At 37.0% G+C, this 10,732-nt stretch overlaps 1 non-coding gene across 1 annotated transcript; it reads right to left on the reverse strand.

The window, feature by feature from the left end:
- Positions 1 to 9,786: 9,786 nt before the first annotated feature.
- On the reverse strand, positions 9,787 to 9,894 carry LOC130959786 (small nucleolar RNA R71). The gene has a single exon (XR_009078852.1). It is a non-coding gene; the product is annotated as a small nucleolar RNA R71 (small nucleolar RNA).
- Between the last annotated feature and the right edge of the window lie 838 nt (positions 9,895 to 10,732).

Below are 10,732 nucleotides of genomic sequence, written 5' to 3' on the forward strand. Positions count from 1 at the left end.
ACTGGCGTTAAACGCCAGTTTACGTCATTTATCTTCGAGCAAAGTATGGACTATTATATATTGCTGGAAATCCCTGGATGTCTACTTTCCAACCCAATTGAGAGCGTGCAAATTGGACTCCGGTAGCTCAAAAAAATTCATTCCGAGTGCAGGGAGGTCAGAATCCATCAGCATCAGCAATCCTTTTTCAGCCTGAATAAGATTTTTGCTCAGCTCCCTCAATTTCAGCCAGAAAATACCTGAAATTACAGAAAAACACACAAACTCATAGTAAAGTCCATAAATATGAATTTTTCCTAAAAACTAATTAAAACATACTAAAAACTACATGAAATTACCCCCAAAAAGCGTATAAAATATCCGCTCATCACAACACCAAACTTAAACTGTTGCTTATCCCCAAGCAACTAGATAAATAAAATAGGATAAAAAGAAATCAAGAAGCGATAATATCTCAGAGTTTTAAGTGAAGCTCAGATTCTAATTAGATGAGCGGGACTAGTAACTTTTTGCTTCCGAACAGTTTTGGCATCTCACTTTATCCTTTGAAATTCAGAATGATTGGCATCCATAGGAATCAGAATTCAGATAGTATTATTGATTTTCCTAGTTTAGTATGTTGATTCTTGAACATAGCTACTTTATGAGTTTTGGCCGTGGCCCTAATCACTTTGTTTTCCAGTATTACCACCGGATACATAAATGCCACAGACACATAACTGGGTGAACCTTTTCAGATTGTGACTTAGCTTTGTTAAAGTCCCTAATTAGAGGTGTCTAGAGTTCTTAAGCACACTCTTTTGCTTTGGATCACGACTTTAACCACTCAGTCTCAAGCTTTTTACCTGGACCTTCATGACACAAGCACATGGTTAGGGACAGCTTGATTTAGTTGCTTTGGTCAGGATTTTATTGCTTTAGGCCCTCCTTTCTATTGATGCTCAAAGCCTTGGATCCTTTTTGCCCTTGCCTTTTGGTTTAAAGGTCTATTGGCTTTTTCTGCTACTCATTTTTTTCACTGCTTTTTCTTGCTTCAAGAATCAATTTCATAATTTTCAGATCATCAATAACATTTTTCTTGTTCATCATTCTTTCAAGAGCCAACAATTTTAACATTCATAAAATTCAATATAAAAAATATGCACTGTTCAGGCATTCATTCAGAAGACAAAAAGTACTGTCACCACATATAAATAATTAGAATTTTCCTTATTAAGAACTCAAAAAAATATTGCCTCCTTATTCTAAAAATCTGCTATTTTATTCATGTTTGATGATGATGAGAAAAATAAATTATAGCTTAATTGGAGATAAAATCAAAATAGGGATACTAATTACTACTACTCATATATAACTTCTAAGGTAAATTCCTAATAAGAACAATTATCACAGAGTTAAGGCTAAGATCAGGACTCAACAACCTTTATTTTTGAAAGTGGATGTTCCTTTAGTCTGTGGGGTGCTTGACCCTTCAAGAGATAGCTTCTGACGCTTCAGTTGCTTCAGTTCACGCCCTTGCTCTTCTTGTTTCCCAAGCAGTTTGCAAAGCATGCTATTTTGATTTTTCTGTTCTTCCTTTAGTTGGTCAATAGCTTCTTGTAACTTGGTAATAGATGCTTCAAGACGCTCCCAGTATTCAATTTGAAGGATTTCTGGGAGGAACTTCTGTGCTTTCCTCTTGATGGGGTCGTCCTGCACTTGTCGTCCTTCCATTGACTTTTTGGTGATTGGTTGCTCAACTGAGATATACTCATTTACTCCCATCTTTACCCCAGCATCTTTACATAGCATAGAGATTAAGCTTGGATAAGCCAATTTGGCATCTTTGGAGTTCTTGTTTGCAATTGTGTAAAGTTCATAAGAGATCAGCAGATGAACTTCCACTTCTTTTTCCAACATAATGTAATGGATCATTACTGCTCTTTTGATGGTGACTTCAGAGCGGTTGCTAGTGGGCAGTATAGAACGCCTAATGAAGTCCAGCCAGCCTCTGGCGATTGGTTTGAGATCTCTTCTCTTGAGTTGGTTTGGGACACCCTTTGTGTTGGTTGTCCACTTGGTTCCAAGGAGGCATATGTCCTCTAGAATTTCGTCCAAGCCCTTATTTGTTCTCATCATTCTCCTATTAAAAGAGTCTGGATCATCTTTCAGTTGAGGCAGCTTGAAGATCTCTCTTATTTTGTCAGGGTGGAGGTGAACAATCTTCCCTCTAACCAGAGTTTGATAGTCATAGAAGGCGGTTCCAGCTATTCTCTGCCTGTCTGTTTGCCACAGATTAGAGTAGAATTCCTGAATCATGTTTCTTCCCACCTTTGTTTCAGGATTAGCTAGGATTTCCCAGCTCCTGTTTCGAATTCGCTCTTGGATCTCCGGATATTTGTCTTCTTTCAGATCGAATTTAACTTCCAAAATCACTGACCTTAGACCCATTATTTTTTAGTAATGGTTTGAATGTTCTTTGGTTAAGAACTTCCCTTGATTCCAAAGTGGTTTTGGAATATTTTCTTTCTTGCCTCTTGGAGTGGTTTGTTTTCTCTTAGGAGCCATGATCTTAGTGGTTATTGGTTTAGTGATCACGGATAAACACACCAAACTTAGAGGTTTGCTTGTCCTCAAGCAAAAGAAAGGAAAGAAGAGGGATATGAGGAGAGCCAAGTTCAAATTGTGGAGGTGGGGGGAGGCCGAACTAGGATTTAAAGGGAAGGGGTGGGTTTTCGAAAATTTTGAAGAAGATATGATAGAAGATATGATTTGTAAAAGATAAGTATGATAGGAAAAAGATGCACTTTAAAATTTAAAAGATATGAATAATATGAAAGATATTTGAAAAAGATAGATTAGTTTTGAAAAAGATATTATGAAGATTTGAAAAAGATATTAATGAGTTGAAAAGATTTGAGAGGGAAAAGAGAGATTTGTTTTGAAAAAGATTTGAAAAGAAGTTGAAGAGGATTTAAAAAAGATTTATGTTTAGAATTAAGATACATTTGATATCTTTGAAAAAGGGTTTGAAAAATTAGGATTTGTAATATGTTTATGTAAGAAATTATGGATGGAAATATGAAAATTTGAAAAAAATCAAGTTGGGAACAAAAACTTCATCCCTTCTACAATCCTGGCGTTAAACGCCCAACTGCTGCATGTTTTGGTTGGTGCTTGGTCTGGCCGTTTAATGCCCAGCTGTTGCTTCTAGCTGGCATTAAATGCCAGAAACTCCTTTATCACTGGGCGTTTTTCTAAACGCCCAAGACGCTGTAAATCTGGCGTTAAACGCCCAGAAGCTACTTCTTTCTGGTGTTTAACGTCTAGATGGCTATCTCTACTGGCGTTAAATGCCCAGTAGATGCTTATTTTGGGCGTTTAACGCCCAAAACGACTCTTACTGGCTTTTTCACACCAGTGAGCTTCTTTTTGCTGTTTTATCCTTTGAATTCTTCAGTAACTCTGTGAACTCATGCAATTGCTATTTTACCTTGAAGATAATTAATATGAACCTGTAAAGTTATCATTTACTTAACAAATAAGCTTTGTTAATGGCTGGGTTGTCTCCCAGCAAGCGCTTCTTTATTGTCTTTAGCTGGACTATTACTGAGCTTTAATCAAGTCTCAGTTTTGAGCATTCTTGCTCAAAATTGCTTTCAAGATAATTTTTTGTTAGAGTCATTATCCTGAATCTCTACATATCCATATGGTGACACACCTATAATCACATATGGTCCTCTCCACCGGGATTTCAACTTTTTGGGGAATAATCTGAGCCTAGAGTTAAACAGCAGAACTTTCTGCCCTGGCTCAAAGACTCTGGATGACAGCTTCTTATCATGCAATCTTTTTGCTTTTTCTTTGTAAATTTTTGCATTTTTGAAAGCATTGAGTCTGGATTCCTCTAGCTCATTTAACTAGAGCAAACATTTTTCTCCAGCTAACTTGGCATCAAGGTTTAGGAATCTGGTTGCCCAGTAGGCCTTGTGTTCCAATTCCACTGGCAAGTGACAGGCCTTTCCATACACAAGCTGGTATGGAGAGGTCCCTATAGGAGTCTTGAATGCTGTTCTGTATGCCCACAGAGCATCATCCAAGCTTCTTGCCCAATCCCTTCTACGGTTAATCACAGTCCGTTCCAAGATTATTTTAAGTTCTTTATTAGAGACTTCAGCTTGCCCATTTGTCTGTGGATGATATGGAGTTGCCATCCTGTGGCTAACTCCATATCGAACCATAGCAGAGTAAAGCTGTTTATTGCAGAAATAAGCGTCCCCATCATTGATTAGTACTTTAGGGACACCAAATCTGCTGAAGATGTGTTTCTGGAGGAATTTCAGCACTGTCTTAGTATCATTAGTGGGTGTTGCAATAGCCTCCACCCATTTGGATACATAATCCACTGCCACCAGAATATAAGTGTTTGAGTATGATGGTGGGAAAGGCCCCATGAAGTCAATACCCCATACATCAAACAACTCAATCTCTAAGATCCCTTGTTGAGGCATGGCATAACCGTGAGGCAGATTGCCAGATCTTTGGCAATTGTCACAATTACGTACAAACTCTCGGGAGTCTTTATAGAGAGTAGGCCAGTAGAAGCCACATTGGAAGATTCTTGTGGCTGTTCGCTCACTTCCAAAATGTCCTCCATACTGTGATCCATGGCAATGCCAGAGGATCTTCTGTGCTTCTTCTTTAGGCACATATCTACGGATTACTCCGTCTGCACATCCCTTGAAGAGATATGGTTCATCCCAAAGATAGTACTTTGCATCCGAGATCGATTTCTTTGATTGCTACCTACTATACTCTTTGGGTATGAATCTCACAGCCTTGTAGTTTGTAATGTCTGCAAACTATGGTACTTCCTGGATGGCAAAGAGTTGCTCGTCCGAAAAGTTTTCAGAGATCTCAATAAGAGGGGGGACGCCCTTTCTACTGGTTCTATTCGGGACAGGTGATCTGCTACTTGGTTCTCTGTCCCTTTTCTGTCTCTTATTTCTATATCAAACTCTTACAGAAGCAACACCCATCTTATGAGTCTGGGTTTTGAATCCTGCTTTGTGAGTAGATATTTAAGAGCAGCATGGTCAGTGTACACAATCACTTTTGATCCTACTAAATAAGATCTGAACTTGTCAATGGCGTAAACCACTGCAAGTAATTCTTTTTCTATGGTTATGTAGTTCTTCTGTGCGTCATTTAAAACACGATTGGCATAATAAATGACGTGCAGAAGCTTGTCATGCCTTTGTCCCAACACTGCACCAATGGCATGGTCACTGGCATCACACATTAGTTCAAATGGTAATGTCTAGTCTCGTACAGAGATGACTGGTGCTGTGACCAGCTTAGCTTTCAGAGTCTCAAACGCCTGCAGACACTCCTTATCAAAGACAAATGGCGTGTCTGCAGCAAGCAGATTACTCAGAGGTTTTGCAATTTTTGAAAAATCTTTTATAAACCTCCTATAGAATCCTGCATGCCCCAGAAAGCTTCTGATTGCCTTAACATTGGTAGGTGGTGGTAATTTTTCAATTACCTCTACCTTAGCTTGATCCACCTCTATTTCCTTGTTCAAAATTTTGTGCCCAAGGACAATTCCTTCAGTCACCATAAAGTGACATTTCTCCCAGTTTAAAACCAGGTTAGTCTCTTTGCACCTCTTTAGAACAAGTGCTAGATTGTCAAGACAGGAGCTGAATGAGTCTCCAAATACTGAAAAGTCATCCATGAAGACTTCCAGAAAATTTTCCACCATATCAGAGAAAATAGAGAGCATGCACCTTTGAAAGGTTGCAGGTGCATGCACAGACCAAATGACATCCTTCTGTATGCAAATACTCCAGATGGACATGTGAATGCTATTTTCTCTTGATCCTGTGGATCTACTGCAATTTGATTATAACCTGAATATCCATCCAGAAGCAGTAGTAATCATGACCTGCTAGTCTTTCTAGCATCTGGTCTATAAATGGTAAAGAAAAATGATCCTTTCTGGTAGCTGTATTGAGCCTTTTGTAATCAATACACATACGCCACCTTGTAACTGTTTTTGTAGGAACCAGTTCATTTTTTTCATTATGAACCACTGTCATGCCACCCTTCTTAGGGACGACTTGGACAGGGCTCATGATGAGCGGATAATTTATACGCTTTTTGGCATTGTTTTTAGGTAGTTTTTAGTAGGATCTAGCTACTTTTAGGGATGTTTTCATTAGTTTTCATGCTAAATTCACATTTCTAGACTTTACTATGAGTTTGTGTGTTTTTCTGTGATTTCAGATATTTTCTGGCTGAAATTGAGGGACCTGAGAAAACTCTTATAGAAGGTTGACAAAGGACTGCTGATGCTGTTGGATTCTGACCTCCCTGTACTCGAAATGGATTTTTTGGAGCTACAGAACTCCAAATGGTGTGCTCTCAACGGCATTGGAAAGTAGACATCCATATCTTTCTAGAATTATATAATATTCCATCTTTTGTTCGAGCTTAGATGGCGTAAACTGGCGTTAAATGCCAGTTTCATGCTGCATTCTGGAGTCAAATGCTAGAAACACGTCACAAACCAGAGTTAAACGCCAAAACACACAACAACTTGGCGTTTAACTCCAAGAGAAGCCTATGCACATGTAAAGCTCAAGCTCAGCCGAAGCACACACCAAAGTGGGCCCCAAAAGTGGGTTTCTACACTTAGACTTATTTCTGTAAATCCTAGTAGCTAGTTTAGTATAAATAGAACTTCTTACTATTGTACTAAGGGTCCTTTTTCCTAGTTTCGAATTTCATATCATATTTTAGGGGCTGGTCATTCGGCCATGCCTGGACCACAATCACTTATGTATTTTTAATAGTGGAGTTTCTACACACCATAGATTAAGGGTGTGGAGCTCTGCTGTACCTCAAATTTTAATGCAATTACTACTATTTTTTATCCAATTCAGCTTATTCTTGTTCTAAGATATTCGTTGCACTTCAACATGATGAATGTGATGATCCATGACACTCATCATCATTATCACCTATGAACGTGTGATTGACAACAACTTCCGTTCTACCTTAGACCGAGCGCATATCTCTTGGATTCCTTGATCAGAATCTTCGGGTATAAGCTAGAACCCTTTGGCAGCCACTCTTGAGAACCTGGAAAGTTTAAACCTTGTCTGTGGTATTCCGAGTAGGATTCAAGGATTGAATGGTTGTGAAGAGCTTCAAACTCGCGATTGTTAGGCGTGGTGATAGATGCAAAAGAATCAATAGATTCTATTCCAACATGATCGAGAACCGACAAATGATTAGCCGTGCTGTGACAAGAGCATTTGGACCATTTTCACTGAGAGGATGGGATGTAGCCATTGACAACGGTGATGCCCTACATACAGCTTGCCATGGAAAGGAGTATGAAGGATTGAAGGAAGGTAGTAGGAAAGCAGAGATTCAACAGGAACAAAGCATCTCCATACACTTATCTGAAATTCCCACCAATGATTTACATAAATATCTCTATCCTTATTTTATGCTTTATTTACCATTATTTTCGAAAACCATTATAATCATTTGAATCAGCTTAACTGAGATTTACAAGATGACCATAGCTTGCTTCATACCAACAATCTCCGTGGGATCGACCCTTACTCACGTAAGGTATTACTTGGACGACCCAGTGCACTTGCTGGTTAGTTGTGCGAAGTTGTGATAAAGTGTGATTCACGTTTGAGAGTGCTACCAAGTTTCTGGCGCCATTGTTGATGATCACAATTTCGTGCACCAAGTTTTTGGCACCGTTGTCGGGAATTGTTCGAGTTTGGACAACTGACGATTCATCTTGTTGCTCAGATTAGGTAATTTTCTTTTCAAAAAGTTTTCAAAAATCTTTCAAAAAATTTTTTTTCTTTTTTTTGTTTTCCTACAGATTATTTTCGAAAAATCCAAAAAAAATAATAAAATCATAAAAACCAAAAATATTTTTGTGTTTCTTGTTTGAGTCTAATGTCAATTTTTAAGTTTGGTGTCAATTGCATATTTTAAAAACTTTTGCATTTTTCGAAAATCCATGCATGGTGTTCTTCATGATCTACAAGTTGTTCTTGATAAGTCCTCTTGTTTGATCTTTAGATTTTCTTGTTTTGTATTTTTTGTTGTTTTTCATATGCATTCTTGCATTCATAGTGTCTAAGCATTAAAAATTTCTAAGTTTGGTGTCTTGCATGTTTTTCTTTTCTTGAAAATTTTTCAAAAATAAGTCTTGGTATTCATCTTGATCTTCAAAGTGTTCTTAGTGTTCATCTTGACATTCATAGTGTTCTTGCATGCATCATGTGTTTTGATCCAAAATTTTCATGTTTTGGGTCATTTTTATGTTTTTCTCTCTCCTCATTAAAAATTTAAAAATAAAAAATATCTTTTTCTTATTTCTCTCATAAATTTCAAAAATTTGAGTTGACTTAGTCAAAAATTTTTAAAAATTAGCTATTTCTTATAAGCCAAGTCAAATTTTCAATTTTAAAATTCTTCTCTTTTCAAAACTTTTTCAAAAATCAAATCTTTTTCATTTTTCTTTTATGATTTTTGAAAATTTGAAAATATTTTTCAAAATCTTTTTCTTATCTTTATTTCATAATTTTCGAATGCTTTACTAACAATTAATGTGATTGATTAAAAAATTTGAAGTTTGTTACTTTCTTGTTAAGAAGGTTCAATCTTTAAATTCTAGAATCACATCTTTTAGTTTCTTGTTAGTCAAGTAATCAATTTTAATTTTAAAAATCAAATCTTTTTCAAAATATATCTCCAATCATATCTTTTTCAAAATATCTTTTCTAACTTCTTATCTTTTCAAAATTGATTTTCAAATCTTTTTCATCTAAATAATTGACTTTTTGTTTGTTTCTTATCTTTTTCAAAACCACCTAACTACTTTCCTCTCTCTAATTTTCAAAAATTACCTCCCTCTTTTTCAAAATTCTTTTAACTAACTAATTGTTTCAAATTTTAATTTTAATTTTATTTCTTCTCTTAATTTTCGAAAATCACTAACCTCTTTTTCAAAAACAATTTTCGAAAATTCTCTCCCTCTCATCTTCTTCTATTTATTTATTTATCTACTAACACCTCTCTTCTACTCAAGAATTCGAACTCACTCTTCCCCCTCCTGTTTGGATTCTTAAATTTTTCTTCTTTTATTCTTTTCTTCTTCTACTAACATAAAGGAATCTCTCTACTGTGGTAAAGAGAATCCCTATTATTATTTTATGTTCCCTTCTTTTTCATATCAGCAGGAGCAAGGACAAGAATATTCTTGTTGAAGTAAATCGTGAACCTGAAAGGACTCTGAAGAGGAAACTAAGAGAAGCTAAATTACAACAATCCAGAGACAACCTTACAGAAATTTTCGAAAAGGAAGAGGAGATGGCAGCCGAAAATAATAATGCAAGGAGGATGCTTGGTGATTATACTACACCTACTTCCAAGTTTGATGGAAGAAGCATCTCAATCCCTGCCATTCGAGTAAACAATTTTGAATTGAAACCTCAGCTAGTTGCTCTAATGCAACAGAAGTGCAAGTTCCATGGACTTCCATCAGAAGATCCCTATCATTTTTTAACTGAGTTCTTGCAGATCTGTGAGACTGTTAAGACTAATGGAGTAGATCCTGAAGTCTACAGGCTCATGCTTTTCCCTTTTTCTGTAAGAGACAGAGCTAGAACATGGTTGGACTCACAACCTAAAGATAGCCTGGACTCTTGGGATAAGCTGGTCACGGCCTTCTTGGCTAAGTTCTTTCCTCCTCAAAAGCTGAGCAAGCTTAGAGTGGATGTTCAGACCTTCAAACAAAAAGATGGTGAATCCCTCTATGAAGCTTGGGAAAGATACAAGCAGATGACCAAAAGGTGTCCTTCTAACATGCTTTCAGAGTGGACCATTCTGGATATATTCTATTATGGTCTATCTGAGTTCTCTAAGATGTCACTGGACCATTCTGCAAGTGGATCCATCCACCTAAATAAAACACCTGCAGAAGCTCAAGAACTTATTGACATGGTTACAAATAACCAATTCATGTACACTTCTGAGAGGAATTCTGTGAGTAATGGGACGCCTCAAAGGAAGGGAGTTCTTGAAATTGATGCTCTGAATGCCATATTGGCTCAAAATAAAATGTTGACTCAACAAGTCAACATGATTTCTCAAAGTCTGAATGGATGGCAAAATGCATCCAACAGTACTAAAGAGGCATCTTCTAAAGAAGAAGCTTATGATCCTGAGAACCCTACAATGGCAGAGGTAAATTACATGGGTGAACCTTATGGAAACACCTATAATTCATCATGGAGAAATCATCCAAATTTCTCATGGAAGGATCAACAAAAGCCCCAACAAGTCTTTTAATAATAGTGGAAGAAACAGGCTTAGTGATGAGCGGATAATTTATACGCTTTTTGGCATTGTTTTTAGGTAGTTTTTAGTAAGTTCAAGCTACTTTTAGGGATGTTTTCATTAGTTTTTATGCTAAATTCACATTTTTAGACTTTACTATGAGTTTGTGTATTTTTCTGTGATTTCAGGTAATTTCTGGCTGAAATTGAGGGACTTGAGCAAAACTCTGATAGGAGGCTGACAAAGGACTGCTGATGCTGTTGGAATCTGACCTCCCTGCACTCAAAATAGATTTTCTGGAGCTACAGAACTCCAAAAGGTGAGCTCTCAACGGCGTTAGAAAGTAGACATCCAGAGCTTTCCAGCAATA

This window comes from Arachis stenosperma, chromosome 10 (genome assembly GCF_014773155.1).
Source record: "Arachis stenosperma cultivar V10309 chromosome 10, arast.V10309.gnm1.PFL2, whole genome shotgun sequence".
Classification (NCBI taxonomy): domain Eukaryota; kingdom Viridiplantae; phylum Streptophyta; class Magnoliopsida; order Fabales; family Fabaceae; genus Arachis; species Arachis stenosperma.